This window comes from Protopterus annectens, chromosome 2.part0, assembly GCF_019279795.1.
Source record: "Protopterus annectens isolate FY-2018-M chromosome 2.part0, PAN1.0, whole genome shotgun sequence".
In the NCBI taxonomy this organism is placed as follows: domain Eukaryota; kingdom Metazoa; phylum Chordata; order Ceratodontiformes; family Protopteridae; genus Protopterus; species Protopterus annectens.
Genome location: NC_056728.1, coordinates 423,668,690 through 423,685,527, shown reverse-complemented (window position 1 = coordinate 423,685,527; position 16,838 = coordinate 423,668,690). Strand labels below are relative to the sequence as shown.

Genomic DNA, 16,838 nt, shown 5'->3' with positions numbered 1-16,838 from the left:
CTTAAGCCAAGCATGCCTTCTAAGTACAGATCCGGTGACAGCAGCCCTGCAAGATGCCTCTAGTGAATTGAAACCAGATTGCAAAGTATGTTTTCCAAACTGTTTAGCAGAATGCATTAAATCCTGCAAATCCTTATTTTCAGCACAATCAGGAATCAACATCATTTTCTGTTTAAGCAATCTAATATGCTGATACTTTAACATATGAAACTGGCAATTTAAGGCCCTGATGGCCAAGGTTGCAGACGTGTATATCTTCTTACCCCATCTATCCAGGGCCCTGGAATCTCTATCAGAGGGGGTAGGATTTTTGGCAGTAATAGCCTTAATGCCCTTTGGTCCCTGTGAAATGGTCTCAGGGTCCGCAGTAGGATTTTTAAAAAGGAACTTATGAGAATCAGGAGCCCTGTAATATCCATCAGATTTTCTGGGAGCAGGAGGTAGGGAGTCAGGGGCCAATCTAGATTCCGAAAAGGCAAAGTCAACAATGTCCAGCACAGGAGGGACAGCTAAAGGCCTGCGTTGGGGCAGGAGTAAGAAATCTTTAAGCCTCTTTCTAGAATCAGAGTAATCCTGGCTTTCCCAGTAATCCTGGCTTTCCCAGTGAAAATGTTCCCTAAGAGTATGCAAGGTTTCACCAAAAGAAAAATCCTCTAGGGGTGAAGCAGAGGGAATAGAGTCCTCTGCATCAGAATACTCACAGATAGAGGAGAGTAAATCCTGGTCAGAGGAGACAGAAATTTCAGAATCCTGGTCAGAAGCATCAAATAAAGTTCAGTCCTGGGTCTCTTAGAGGGGGAAGGTTTGCTTCCCCAGATTAAAGTAATAAGGTCTTCAGCCATTCTTATTTGTTTTTTAGGCATAGAGGCCTGACCATGCAGTCTGGGCGGTTTCCTAGGCATGGTTCGAGTTTTAGGCCTAGAAGAAGATGGAGTCTGTTTAATATGCAAGTCAGTAGGCCTGAATACACCCTCAGAAGCCGGTGCCTGCACAGTGGCTCCGGACCCATCCAAGGTAGAGACATCCGCAGGTTCCACAGTTGAAGCATGTCGCGGCATACCAAACTCCAAATGGGTCTCAGTAGAGGCCTGCAAAACTGAAATAGCTGGTATCTGGGGCTGCGAAAGCGCCTCACAGAGTACTGGCGAACTGGCGACTAGCTTAGAAGCGTCGGCAGCTTTGGACCTAGGCAGCCTGTCTCTGTCTTTATCTTCGGAATGCCAGAAGTCGGGTGGCTTACCCAAGACATATCTGGATAATTGAACAGACAAAATATTTATAAGTAAAAAAGTACCGACAACTAATAGTTAGTGGTTTAAATAAGGCACAAAACCAACAGCGAGGTACGTCGTGGTCAGGGCCTAGGCAAGGAATACAGTACGAATGAAAATCTTTGAGGTATTTGCTTTCCACAAGAAATACCATTACTGACTTTTACTGACCTTGGTTTAGAGCAAGAAAAAAGTTTCCCCAATGGGGTACTTGGCTTTAGTTGAAGACTTTGGTTCTGAAACTTGAAAATAAAAATTTCAGGAGTCGGCCGACCAGCACTTGCGAACGGCTTCTGCTTTGGGCACCGCACATCAAGAAAGACTGATGTAATGGCATCGGCTGCATGCTTTTTACCCCTGACTACTTGACGTCACGGAAGATGAGACAGCAACCGATGCAGGACCCAAGACTTTGATATTCAGGCCGACTGAGGGCTACTGCAAGCAGATAACCCAAATGTGATGACTGCAACAGTGAGACATGAACATCATCTCCATGTTGCAGCTTCCAGGATGTCCCCGGTAGGAACCCCTCTGAGAGACTGTAGACGTTATAGTTGCCTTCGTAGGATCTGTTCTGACCCCTGTGGGGGTGGTTTCCCCATGGTGTTTGCAACAGAAACGGATGTAGTGCGCTATCCATTTGGAGATAGGTTTGTTTTGAAATGGCTTTGCAGTCTGCCCCTGGTGTAAAGCTGACTAATAACTGGTCAGATTTCCTAAAGGGCTTAGTCCTATCCAGGGTAGAATCCAAGCAGTCTGTGCACATCTAAAGAGTGCAGGATCTTTGCCCCCTTATTTTGAGGTTTAGGGAAAAAGGTGGGCAAATGAATATAGATTGGTTGAGAGCCACACTGGACACCATTTTAGGCATGAAAGTTGGGTTAGTCCCAAGGGAGACCCTGTCAGCATGAACAATGATGAAAGGTTCCACAGTCATAAGTGCCTGTAGCTCAGACACTCTAGATGAATAAGCGCTTTCAGCTTCTAAGCCTTCTTCAAATCAGATATACTTGTTCAGGGTTTCTGATATAAAAAGTAATAACCAATCAGGGTTCCTTCCACGTAGTACAAAAACCATTACATCCACCGAAACACACTGCTCCATTCTTAACATCTGGCCAATCAGATTGTCAAATAGCTCACACACCTCCAAAGCCATGTAGCACTGTAGGTCTTGCTTTACTTTTGGGCGTGATCTCTCTACTGTGCTGCATGGCTTTGGAGGTCTGTAAGCTATTGGATAATCTGATTGGCCAGATGTTAAGAACGGAGTAGAGTGTTTTAGTGGATGTAATGATTTTTATACTACGTGGAAGGAACCCTGATTGGTTATCATTACTTTTTAAACCAGAAACCCTGAACAAATATATATCGGGTCTGAAGAATGCTAAGAAGCTGAAAGCGCTTATCCATCTTCAGGGTTTCTTTCACTTTTAACTTGTGTCTTGTGATTTTATGTTACTTATTAAAATTTTCGATTGTGCTTCAGACGTTGCCTGTTGACACAATGTGGAGATATTGTGGTGCTATGCTCTTCTGTCTTTCAGTGAATTTGTTTGCCGAGCGTACTTCAGCGGAGTTTTCTCCTTCCTTTGTTCTTGACTCTTCTAGATGAAGTGATGGCAGGAAGCGAGGCTGTTTTCCAAGAAAGGAATTTTAACTCTGCTGAAGCTGCAGGCTCGAAGGGGGGCTGGGGAGCATGAGCTTTTCCAACACAAAGTTAAGGTCCCAAACATGGGTTGAGGCTCTTCTTGGTGGCCTTCAGTTGTTAGCCCCTCTCATGAACTGTATGGATGAGAGGGTGTGAGAAGAGGGGTGGCTCAGTGCTATAATGTCCGGAGATGGCAGAGGCATGAATTTTAATGGAAGGGAAGGATAGGCCCCTGTGGAGTAGTTCTGCTAGGTAATCCAGGATGAGAAGTAAGGAGGGCTGTGCTGGGTCAGCTCCTTTAGTCTGGATCCAGGAACAATACCTTTTCCACTTGTCAGCATAGGATTTTCTAGTACTGAGTCGTCTGGCTTCACATGACATCCAGGACCTGCTGCTTAGGTTGGCCACTGGAGGAGAAGTCAAGGAATAAACCAGGCTGCTAGGTTCAGGGTCTGCAACTGTGGATGCAAGAACTCTCCCACCTGCTGAGTCAGGAGAGTTGGAATCTGGGGGAGGTGCCATGGAGGCAACAGGGACAGACTGTGCAGTAGTGGGTACCAGTATTGGCGTGGTCAGTCTGGAGCAATCAGGATTGCCCTTGGTCTTTCCTCCCTTATTTTGAGTAATTCTCTTGTAAGCAGAGATAGAGGGGGGAAAGGCATAGATTGAGAAGATTTGCCCACTGGAAGGCTATGGCATCCACTTTCCAGGCCTTGCTGTGAGGTTCCCTGGTGCAGAATTTGCTGAGCTGGTGTATGTGGGGGGAGGCAAATAGGTCCACCTTTGGGGTACCCCAGTTTTGGGTCACAAGGCTGAAGGTGTTCTGGTATTGCCACTTGTGTGGGTCAGGGAGATTTCTGCTTAGGCTGTCTGCCAGAGAGTTTTGGTTACCTCGCAGGAATTGAGCTTGCAGGTGAATATGCATGACTGAGGCCATGCTCTAAAAGGTCATGGTTAGCCTGCAGAATGGGTAAGAGTGGGTTCCCCCCTGCTTGCTGATGTACCACATTACTGTGGTGCTGTCGGTTTTGATTAGTAGAGGCCCCGGAGAGAGCAGGGATCTGAATGCTGTCAGAGCGTGCTGAACAGCTAACATCTCTCTTTGGTTGATGGGCAGATGAATTTGATTTGGACTCCAGTGGCCCTGAATGCACCTGCCGTCCAGGTGAGTACACCAGGCATAGTCTGATGAGTCTGTGGTTAGGCTCTTGCGGTGTGGGGTTGTGAAAAGGGAAGTCCCTTGTTGTGGTTGCATGCATGCTGCTGCCCACCAAAGAAATTCTTTCCTTAGACAAGGTATCATAGGTATAATAGTTTCCAGATCCTGAGAATGTTGACATCAAAGGCTTTTTAAGTACCACTGAAGTTTCGTCATATGCAGTCTGGCATACGGAATTAGTAGAATGCTGGAGGCCATGAACCTTAGAGCTTGCAGGATTTTCCTTACGGATAACTGGGTTCTGGTAGCCAGCTGAGAGAAGTAGCCTGTCAGATGGGCTTGTTTTTCCAGAGTTAGAAATGCCATCTGTGATGCTGTATCCAGGCTTGCTCCCAGGAATACAATTTTTTTTTACTGGGTACTAGTTTGGATGTCTTTTTGTTGATAGTGTACCCCAGTGAGGTTAGTAGGTCCTTTACAAATGTCAGGTTCTGTAACAGCTTTTCCTGTCTGCCTGAATCAGGCAGTCATCCAAGGGTAAATTTGAATATTTCTTTGTCTGCAAAAAGCAATGGCTGGAGCCAGGCATTTTGTAAAAACTCTGGGAGCAGTGGATAAGCCAAAGGGAAGTGCAGAGAACTGATAATGCACAAATCCTACCCTGAAGTATAGATATTTTCTGCAATAATCTCGGATTGGGATATGCAGATAGGCCTCCGAGGTCTTGGATGGCTAACCAGGCATCTTTGGACAGCATAGGGAGAAGCTGCTGCAGAGTGAGCATTTTGAATTTTGGTACCACCAGGAAGGGGTTTAGAATAAACAGATCTAAGATTGGGCACCAGGTGCCCTCTTTTCTGGGTACCAGAAAAAGTCTGGAATAGAAACCTTGGCTTATCTGATCAACAGGCTGAATTGCCCTCATGGAGAGCAGGGAATGAACTTGGTTTTGTGCCTCTGCCCACTGGTTTGGAGGAAGAGCTGGGAATCCCTTTGGGGTTGGCCACATGTGGAAATAAAATTTGTACCCCTGGGACACTATGTTGAGGACCCATCCATAGTTTGTGATGGAGGCCCAGATTTTTGCATAGGAGGCAAGTTTTCCTCCTAGGGGTACAAGCAGATGGGCAGAGGTGAGAAGAGGAGTTGAGAAGTCATTGTGAATTCTTTCCATAAGGAGGTGGCTTAGTACTCCCTGGTTTAGAAGTGGAGGAACACCATTGCTTAGATCTCTGCATACCCAAAGACTGCTGTCTGGGGGGTCTGTTTCCCCTAGGTCTAGTCTGGAGGTGGCTGGAAAGGACCAATGTTTTGAGGGGAAATGCCTACTGAATATTGGAGGCTGAACTTGCAAAAAGTCTTTAAATTGTCTGCAGAGACTTCACTTTTTCTTCCATCTTTTTTAAAACCTCTTCTGCTTTGGTGTCTAACAGATTATCTTTGTTCAGTGGTGCATCCAATAATTTTGATTTGGCATGATCTGGCAAGGTCTGTTCCTTAAGCCAAGCATGCCTTCTAAGTACAGAACCTGTGACTGCTGCCCTGCAGGATGCTTCTAGGGTGTCAAACCCACACTGCAGGGTATGCTTACTGATTTGGCTTGCAGAATGCATAAGTTCCTGTAAAGCTTTATTTTCTGCACAGTCAGAGAAGGTAGACATTCCATGGTATGTTGCTGGTATTTCAGCATGTGGAACTGACAATTTAATGTTCTAATGGAAAAAGTTGCAGAGGTATATACTTTTTTTTACCCCTTCTGTCTAAGGCTCGAGAATCCCTGTCCGAGAGGATGGGATTCTTAACTGTGGTTGCATGTATTCCTTTATGACCTTGGGAGATGAACTCTGGGTCAGCAGTAGGATTCTTGAAAAGAAATGTGTGCGAGTCAGGGACTCTAATACCTTTCCAGTTTCCTGGGAGCAGGAGGTAAAGTATCAGGAGTTAGACTGAAGTCCATAAAGACATCATCCACAACATTCAATACAGGAGGGCTAGCTAAGGGTCTGTGCTGTGGTAAATCTAAAAACTCCCAGAGTCTCTTTTTAGACAGAGGATAATCCTGGCATTCCTAATGGAAATGCTCTCTCAAAGTATGTAGGGTTTCACCAAAAGAAAAAACCTCTGGGGGAGAGGCAGAAAGGATGGATTCTTCTGCATCTGAATAGTCATAAGCAGATAAGGGCATGTCTTCATAATCAGAAACCTCAGAGTCAGACTCAGTCAGATAAAGCTGCTGGGGACAAGAAAAGTCTCTTTCTTTTAGCAGTGGAAGGCTGGCTTCCCCTAATCAGCATAAGGTCTTCTGCCATTTTAAGCATCTGTGATTGTGGCAAGGAAGGCATGTAGGTTTGTGTCTTTTTAGGTGTAGCTCATACTCTGGGCCTTAGAAACTCGGTAGTTTTAGAAAAAAACTGATAACGCGAAAGAAGTCTGTTTGTGCCTAATATCAGTAGTGCAAAGAACTTCCTCAGAAGCCGGTGCCTGCACAGCGACTCCAGACCCATCCAAGGTAGAGACATCCGCAGGTTCCAAAGACAGAGTCCCGCAGCATAACGGACTCCGAACGGGTCTCAGAAGCGGCCTGCGAATTCATTAATGCGGGCATCAGGGGCTGCAAAAGCACTTTAGTACCGGTGAACTGGCGACTAGCTTAACGGAAGCATAGTCAGCAGTTTTGGACCCGTGCGGTCTGTCTTTATCCTTACGTTTTTTCGGAAGATCAGTAGTCGGATGGCTTATTGAAGCCATTTCGGAATACGGAGATAAAGAGTGAAAGTATTTTGCTACAATAAAGCCAGACAATGAATAGTTTGGGTGTTGAACAAAGCACAAAACTGGCAACGAGGGACGTCGTGGTCTGGGCCTAAACAGGTGACAATAACAATGGAAATCTGTGTGGTATTTGCTTTCCACAGGCAAGACAATAGTTAACTTTTTCTGACATCGGTTAGAGGAAGAAAAAAAGAATCCTCAACGGGGTACTTAGCTTTAGAAGACTTCAACTTCAATTTCGGAAAGGAAAACTTGGGTAACGGCCAACCGGCACTTGTGCAAACTGCTTCTGCTTCGAGCTCCTCAGCAAGAAAGACTGATGTAATGGCGTTGGCTGCCTATTTTTATACCACTGACGACTGGTTGCCAGTCCTGGAGCGACAGCAAACGAACGCAGAAATACTAAGCCTCTGGTATTTGAGCCAACTGAGGGCTACCCCTGGCAGGATAACCCAAATGTGAGGGCTGCAACAGTGAAACACGAAGAACATCTAAAGGTTTTTACTGCGCACCCAATGGCATTACTCTAGAGACACTGATCTTTCAGAAACTACCTCAGTGTGATGGAATAAGCTGCTGCTAAAACACTTCTTCCATTACAGAAAATAGCTTGTTGGTTACATGGCATAGAAGCCCTGACTGTGACCAAGACCTGGGTTTAATTAACGGCCCAAGTGCTGGAGGAGTCAATTTAGGGTGGGGTGGGGGTTGAATGATTAAGTGTATGCCTGATGGTCCCTTTTGAAGAGAAGCGATCGAACATGCTGTGTCATCATACCCTGTGAAGACTCGGACTTGTTATCTGTAGTATCAACACAGTAGGACACCTTTACAGCATCCACTGCATTCCCACCTGAAGACAACACTCAGCATGTTGTAGGTGGTACAGTTTAGGTAGAAGATCCCCACATTATACATCAGCATGTGGGACCAGGGCCTAGTTCTGGTCACACTCTATAGAGTGGGATGGGCTTACATCCCAGACTTAGTCTATGGGCTTTCCCTGGAGAGGGGCCCTAGCAGTACGGGTTACATCAGAGGACCGCCATAAGTGTGGGAGTACAGCAGGGAGGAAGCCATCAGGAAGATGGAACTTGAAGTTTGTCGGCTATGGTGGAGAAAAAAAAAATACATCAAACTCTGGTTACATGTTCTGTAACAGCAATAATCCAACACAATAAGTCGCTAAAAAACTTGTCTATCACTTTACTTCCTTCAGGAGATTACTTCCTTTATCATTATATAACTATGAGACAGAAGATTACACTTTGGAAAATCAGAACATTAGAATCAGAATGTACAAGGCAACTGGACAACATGGCCATTTACACCCTGCCAGTACCTACTCCTAGACCTTACCTCCTTTTCCAAGGAGCAACAGGCCAGTCATAGACGGGGTGGATTTATTAATACCCACACAATTATCTAATTCCTTCTTAAAAGGAATGTGCCATTGCTTGATCTGGAGAAGCTTTATTGAAGCGGTAGCCGCTGAACGATTAATTTCTCCCCCCAGAGTGATCTAATTTGCTGAAGCAGGTTCAGACCTCTAGTTATCGTGTTCACAGGGTTGTCTGATTTGTGGAGGGGCATAGATAGCTAAGGAGTCCTTAGGACAGTAAATACATGGACAAGACTTTTGGACTTTTACAGCCAAGGTATTTTATTCCCATGAGGTTTTTTTTTCAGGAACCTATAAACTGCTTGATATGTTTTGTAGGGTAAATCCAAAAGGGGACACTGTAGTCTATGATGGGCCTGATCAGTGCAGAATATAGAAGGGGGGGGGGGGGGTCAGGACTTATTTGGACCTGCAGTAACTTCTGATCAGCTGTGCCAGACAGATTTCCTGGCTGTTACAACATAATGTTAAGAGAGAGAGGGAGGGATCTACTCACATTCCAAAGATCTTTCAACATCTTGATTTGAAGTGAGGTGATTTCTATAATACAAGACTCGTGGAGGGTTTGCCAAATACAGAGCTATTGCATTGTTTTTCCATTTAGTTTTAGCCAATTGTCAAGAGAAACAGCTATAACATGCATTAGTGATTAACAGTTGGTTGCATCAGTCTTTTCCATTACATATGCAAGATACCTCTTCCAATAAGTACTTCAGACTCAAATTTCAAAATGTTTTGAAAACTTGCCCTTGGTTCATAAGTTCTAAATAGTAATACTTGGAACAGTCAATAAAAACATTTTATCCCATACTACAGTTATGAGCAAAGAGTGGAGTTTAATATCGGCTTACCTCTTAATTTCATTTGTATTCATGCTTTGGCATCAGTTCAATGATTGATAACTGTACCTAAAGTCACATAAATCTGTATTACTTGCATTTACTCAGAAATATAAAAGTGAAACAGCATTGCTAATTAAAATAACAGATAAAGTAGGTTATATATCAATACACTTCTATTCAGGAGTTTTTCTCTCTCTACTTTTACTGCCAGAAAATATATGGAAAAGCTCTTATAGTTTAACTTTGCAAGCAGTATGTTAAAAATTCTTAACTATATTTTATTTGCTAATACCATTCATTATATACCTACACACTTGACTGTTACAGTAGTGACTTCTAAACAAGTTGGTGTGCACTAGTCTAACTATATATTATTTCAAAACAAAAGTATTGTCAAAACACAAAATTATTCATTAACAGATCTATTTCCAAAAAGTTACCCATATATGGACATGGGAGTCGGGCTTTTCTGTGAAAGGGTAGTGATCAGTCATTTGAGTGAGCCCTAGTGTGCAACTGTCAAGCTTTTCACTGCAAGGATGAATTATCAGTGTACAGATCTTCTATTCCCCATGATGGTGCAACTTCAGTGAACAATTAGTGTGGGTGTAAGGGTGCAATCCCCCTCCCCCCATATCAGCAAATCCACTACAAAAACAACTTTTTTCAAAACATTTTTCACATTTCTCAGAGCTCCTTTCATATGATTGTACATGGGTGAGGCAACCACGAGTCTGCACCTTGCCAGGGAGCCTCGTACATAAAACAGCATTGGCAATAACCACATTCTGCATTCTACTGACAGATATTGCACCACTGGCACAAGTATATTTAGTGTGATACATCCCAAGGGGATATATATCAAACAATCAGAAAGAGCCTAAAGGTTCCTAACCAAAGAGATCACAGGTCTAAAGTCCCAGAATTATCAAGAAAGACTGTAAGCTCTCTTTATTCAAATGTCATATACACTTTTCTGGGAGATCTCAATCTCTTATAGCACCATTATAGAAATGACTGTCCAGGACTTTCTGCAAGTCCAATATCTCCACAAATACTAGGCCCAGCAACAAACCTTTAACAGAACATAGTGGACAGACAGGTTTATAACCTTGTATCTCCCAAATCTGTTGAATAAGGTTTCCCTGCATGTAATGCACTGCAAAACTCACTATCTTCTTTTAAAGAAACTAGATGACTGGATGGGTATAGTACAGTTGTGTGCATGTAGATGTTAGAGTGTATTCACTGTTGCAGTCATTACATTTGGGTAACCTGCTGGCAGGTTGCCCTCAGTCGGCCTGATTAACAAAGTCTTGGGTCCTGCGTCAGCTGCTGTCCCTTCTTCCATGGCGTCAGGTCGTCAGGGGTATAAAACATGCAGCTGATGCCATTACATCAGTTTTTCTTGCCCCAGATGTCAGGTGCCCTCCAAATGGGGAGCAAAATATATAATTTAAAACACAAAAATATACCTCCAAACAAAAGCAAATACACCAAAAAGGCTTTTAAGTGTAGTAAAAGAAAGGAGAGGCATAGTAAGAGAAAAAACGGGGGGGCTGGAGGGAGGGTAACCAGGACTGCAACAGTGAATATACTCGAACATCTACATTTATGGTAAGTGTAAACAACTGTACTATGTTCTTCGTGTTTCACTGTTGCAGTCATTACATTTGGGTAGATTCCCAAAGCTACGTATGGGAGGATGGATTTATACAGCATTAGGACTGGCTATAAGGCCCTGCAAAACAGCAGTGGTAAAGCCAGCTCTGGATTTAGAGAAAATTGGTAAATGATGGTGCTTAGTGAAAGTATGAACTGAACTCCAGGTAGCAGCTTTTAGAATATCCCTGGTAGGAACACCTCTGAGGACGGCTGTAGAAGTACATGCAGCCCTGGTGGAATGGGATCTGATCCCCTGGGGGATAGGTTTTCCATGGTACTTATAGCAGAAATGAATACAATGGCTTATCCATTTGGAAATGGTTTGTTTTGAAATAGCCTTTCCCTCTGCCCCTGCAGCAAATGCTACCAGCAGTTCATATTTTCTCTGAGATTTAGTCCTGTCCAAGTAAAATCTAAGTTGTCTGTGTACATCCAATGAATCTGCTCCCCCTTGTTCTGTGGATTGGGAAAGAATGTTGGCAAATGAATGGACTGATTAAGAGCCACACTGGATACCACCTTGGGCATGAAGGATGGGTTGGGTCCTGAGTGACACCCTGTCCGAATGAAAGATGCTGAAAGGCTCCACTGCTTAAGGGCCTGTAATTCAGATATCCTTCTAGCCGAAGTGATTGCTAAAAGGAAGGCTGTTTTCCAGGAAAGAAGTCTGCAGTATCAGCTGGCTCGAAAGAAGGTAGAGAGAGTTTCTCCAATACAAAGTTAAGGTCCCAGGCAGGGGTTGGAGCTCTCCTGGCTTGCCTCAAGTTTTTGGCCCCTCTGAGATACTACTTTAGCAGAGGATGAGAGAAAGGGGGGGGTCTGTGTTGTAAGGAGCTGAAATGGCTGAGGCATGGATTTTTATGGAAGAAAAAAAAGACAGGTCCTTGTGAAGCATCTCAGTTAAGTATTGCAAAATCTGAGGTAAATTGGGCACTTCTGTGCTCATCCCATGGGACTGATTCCAAGCACAGAATCTTTTTCCATTTGTCAACATAAAATTTTCTAGTACTAGGTCTTTTTGCCTCCAAAATGACATCCATCACAAGGTTTGCTGAGGGATGCTAAGAGGGAATTTAAGTGATTAGCCAAGCTGCAAGATTCAATGTTTGGAGCTGAGGGTGCAGAATTTGGTTGTTCTGCTGAGACAGTAAGGAAGGTGTCGAGGCAGGTGCCATGGAGAAATTTGTGACGGACTGCATAGGAATGGGTTCCAGTCAAAATCATTTTTGTTTGTCCCATTTGACTTTTAATAGAACTTGGGAGAGCAGAGGCAGAGGGGGAAATGCATAGACTGATCGGTTTTCCCAGCTGAAGGACAGAGCATCCACTTTCCAGGCTTTTTTGTGAGGAGTTCTTGTGCAAAATTTGTCCAACTGGTAGTTCTGGGGTGAGGCAAAAAGATCTATATCTGGGATCCCCCATTTGCTTGTCAACATGTTGAAAATCCATGGTTCCACAGTTTCCATTCCATTCCAGTCCATGAGATTTCTGCTTAGTTCATCTACCAAAATATTAAGCTTTCCTGGCAGGAATTGAGCTTGTAGTTGTACTTGATAGCTCAAGGCTGTGTTCCACAATGCCATGGCTAGCAGAGGGGGTAAGAATATGTACCCCCCCGCTTGTTTATGTATCACATAACTATGGCATTGTCGGTCTACCATTAGTTGTCCTGGATGAAGGTAGTCCTTGAAGGCTGTCAGTGAATTCTGTACAACTAGCACTTCTTTTTGATTGATATGAAGATGCATTTGATTTGGGCTCCATTTGCCCTGAATGCACTTCCCTGCCAGATGAGCCCCCCATGCATAGTCCGATGCATCTGTAGTTAGGGTTTGCGTGGCAGGGGGTGGCATGAATGGCAGTCCCTTGTTTTGGTAGCAGGCCTCTGCCCACCATAGAAAATGTAGTTGCAGGCAAGGTAGGATAGGAATCAGTTTCCAGGCTGTGAATGTTGACTCCATAAACTTTTTAAGTACCACTGAAGTTTCCTCATATGCAGTCTTGCATATGTAATTAGAAGAATGCAGGAGGCCATGAACCCCATAGCTTGCAGTATTTGTCTTGCAGATAGCAGGGTTTTTGTGGCCACCTGTTTGAAGTAAGTCACCAAATGAATTTGCTTTTCTGGCGTAAGGAAAGCCATCTGGGCAGCTGTATTCAAGCTTGAACCCAGGCGTGCAATTCTTTGATAGGGTACCAGTTGTGATTTCTTTTCATTTATGGTGTACCCTAGACTTGTTAGAACCCTTTTTACAAACGCCAGATGTTTTAGAAGAATGGCCTTGTTTTCTGCCTGAATTAGACAATCGTTCAGGTATGGATATATCTGAATATTTATTTGCCTGCAAAATGCAATTACTGGAGCCAGGCACTTTATAAATACCCTGGGTGCAGTAGATAAACCAAAGGGCAGTGCAGAGAACCGATAATGCAAGTAGCCTGCTTTGAAGCGGAGGTATCTTCTGCAAGATTCCCTGATTGGGATATGCAGGCAAGTCTCTTAAATCTAGAGTTGCCAACCAGGCATTTTTGCCTAGCATAGGAAGTAACTGGTGAAGAGTCAGCATCTTGAATTTTGGAATGTCCAGAAAGGTGTTTAGAGTAGACGGGTCCAGAATTGGACACCATGATTTGTCTTTTCTGGGTACCAGGAAAAGTCTGGAATAGAAACATTGTCCCTTTTCCTCTTCTGGTACTAGCTGAATTGCCCCCATGTTTAGGAGGGAAAGTACTTGTTTCTGAGCCTCTGCCCACTGATTTGGGGGCAGGTCTGGCCACCCGTTTGGAGTTGGCAACGTGTAGAAATGAAATCTGTATCTCCCTGGGGCACTATATTTAAAACCCATTTGTCCTGGGTTATAAGTTGCTAGTTTTTTGCATGAAGAGCCAGTTTTCCTCCCAAAGAGTCAGCTAAGAGGCAAGTGCTTATTAATTTGAAAGGAAAGTCACTGAGACTGTTTACCATAGAGAGGTGTCTTGTTGTTTCCAGATTTGGAAGCGGAGGCACCCCATTGCTTAGTTCTGAAAGTCCCTTGGGACTGAAACCTGGTGCTTTTGGAATGTCTGGGTTTGGCTTGAGTGGCTCTGGAAGGAACTGGAAAGGACCAGTTCTTAGTAGGCCAGTGCCTACTAAATCTTGGAGGTTGTACTTGTAAGAAATCTTTCACAGTTTGCATAGATTTAGCTTCATCTTCCATCTTATTTAGAACTTCTTCAGCCTTATTGCCAAACAGACAGTCCTGCTGCAAAGGAGCATCCAACAATTTTGCTTTGACATGATCAGGCAGAGATTGCTCCTTAAGCCAAGCATGCCTTCTAAGCACAGACCCAGTAACAGCAGCCCTGCAAGAGGCCTCCAAAGAATCAAAACCACATTGCAAAGTACGTTTTCCAACCTGTTCAGCTGAATGCAATAAATCCTGTAAATCCTTAGTTTCCAGTCCGAAATCAATATAATTTCTGTTTGAGCAGTCCCATGATATGCTGTTGATATTTTAGCATATGGAATTGACAGTTTAAAGCCCTGATTGCCAAGGTTGCAGAAGTATAAACCTTTTTACCCCATCTATCCAGCGCCCTGTAGTCTCCATCAGAAGGGGTAGGGTTTTTAGCAGCAGAAGCCTTAATGCCCTTGGGCCCCGGAGAAATGGTTTCAGGGTCCGCAACAGCATTTTTGAAAAAGGAATTTGTGGGAGTCAGGAACCCTGTAGTATCCATCTGGCTTACAATGGGCCAGAGGCAGGGAATCAGGGGCAATACTGGATTCTGAAAACACAACAATGTCTAGAACAGGAGTTATAGCCAAAGGCCTATGCTGAGGAAGAAGGAAATCCCTAAGCCTCTTTTTGGATTCAGAAAAATCCTGACTTTCCCAGTGGAAATGCTCCCTTAAGGTATGTAAAGTTTCCCCAAAAGAAAAATCCTCAGGGGGAGAAGCAGAAGGAATGGAATCCTCTGCATCAGTCCTCATAAGTAGGTATGGACAAATCATGTTCATTAGAAGAGTCAGAAGAAACAGACTCCTGTTCAGAAGATTCATAGTCAAGTTCAGCCCTAGGCCTCTTAGAAGAGGGGTTTGACTACCCCTGAACAGAGTAATTAAATCTTCAGCCATTTTGATCATTTGTTTTTTAGGCATAGGGGCCTGAACATGTGGCCTAGGAGTCGTTTTTTTAAAGACATAGATCTAGATTTTGGCCTTAATACTGAAGGTGGTGTCGGTTTAATATACAAATCTGTAGGCCTGACTACACCCTCGGAAGCCGGTGCCTGCACAGCGGCTCCGGACCCATCCAAGGTCAAGACATCCGCAGGTTCCATAGGTGAAGCATCTCACAGCATACCGTACTCTGAATGGGTCTCAGTAGAGACCTGCAAATCAGAAGTAGCGGGCATCAGGGGCTGCGTAAGCACCTCACTGAGTACTAGCAAACTTGCGACCGACTTAGGAGAAATGTCGGCAGTTTTGGACCTCAACAGCCTGTCTCTTTCTTTGTGTTTTTTCGGTATTCCGGTAGTCAGATGGCTACCAGATGTCATTTCTGGATAAACAGAGAACATAAATATTTAGAAGAAAAAATGTACCAACGACGGATAGTACGCTGATTAAAGCACAAAACCGACAGCAAGGTACGTCGTGCTCAGGGCCTGGGCAAGGAATACAGTACAAATGGAAATCCTTATGAGGTACTTGCTCCTTACCAGTCAGTAAAAGTTAATAATTGTATTACTTGTGGGAAGCAAGAAAAAGTTTCCCCAATGGGGTACTTAGCTTTTAGTTGAAGACTTCGGTTCTGAAACTCGAAAACGAAAATTTCAGGAGTCGGCCAACCAGCACTTGCGAACTGCTTCTGCTTCGGGCACCGTACAGCAAGAAAGACTGATGTAATGGCGTCAGCTGCATGTTTTATACCCCTGATGACCTGACATCATGGAAGAAGGGACAGCAACAGACGCAGGACCCAAGACTCTGTTAATCAGGCCGACTGAGGGCAACCTGCCAGCAGATTACCCAAATGTAATGACTGCAACAGTGAAACACGAAGAACATACATAAATTTACTTTGGGACTGACTGGTATGGCTGCCCTATTAAAGGAGGTTCAGCCTTTGGGAGGATACTAGCAAGGCATGAATAGTGAGACTCTGTGGCCTACATTGCATAGAACTTCCTAAATCTTTGTTTCTCGTACATTTCTTTTAAGCGAGTATACCACTGACCACTGGTAAAAAGGAAAAACCCATTAAATTTTAAAAAGAAATGCAGCCCAGTTTTAAGACAGTTATTTATTTAATTTAATATTTGTTGACCTGGAAATTCAGACTAGGACAGAGCCTATTTTCAGCGGAGGCCTGGGGAGAAACACTCCAAAAAGCAGGTCTTTGGAATGTGGGGGAGAAACACTCCAGAAGCAGGTCTTTGGAATGTGGGAGGAAACTGGAGGAAACCCAAGCGAATGCAAGGAGGACATGCAGAAGGCTCCCCAGCATCAAGAATCAAACCAGAAAACTCTTGCTGTGAGGTGACAACATTAATTGCTGCACCACTGCGCCACCTAGTTATGTAATAAATATAGCACAGAGCTACAACTCTGTCTAAAAAAGTGAAACTGTTATAGAACAATTATAAACATAACCTAGCTTTTATTTAAAATAAATTCACCCATCTTCAAAAACAATTCAACGGATTAATGTCACTACATTATAGCTAAATGCTGCGAGGACTGCTACATTGTATGCATTCCTCAAGTATCTTGCCCATCACAACAATATGAGCGTTTACATTCACTTATACATTTGTTTTTATCAAGGCTTACACTGAACAACATGGAAATAGAGACTTAACTAGATACAGCATTCTTGCATTGCTACCCTTCTGCCTGTGTAACTAGCCTAACAGTACAGCCCCTGGTGTACAAAAATGAGATTTACAGTAAACTCTGTTAACCAGCACCCATGGGGATAGGTAGATGCCAGATAACTGTAGTTTCTGGTTGCATGAGAGTTACTATTAAAAACAGGCCTAATACTACTTGTTTGGTTTCACTTGTTCTCAGGATGGGGAGAGGGAATTT

General features: G+C 43.8%; 1 protein-coding gene across 1 annotated transcript in view; it reads right to left on the bottom strand.

Annotated features, from left to right (window-relative positions):
* LOC122793114 (beta-1,3-galactosyl-O-glycosyl-glycoprotein beta-1,6-N-acetylglucosaminyltransferase-like) overlaps positions 1–16,838 on the bottom strand; it is a 238,927-nt gene that overhangs the window by 62,754 nt on the left and 159,335 nt on the right. Inside the window, exon 2 of the mRNA XM_044060855.1 lies at positions 9,110–9,166. The gene's annotated coding sequence lies outside the window, so the exon portion shown is untranslated. The remainder of the gene's footprint in view (positions 1–9,109; positions 9,167–16,838) is intronic.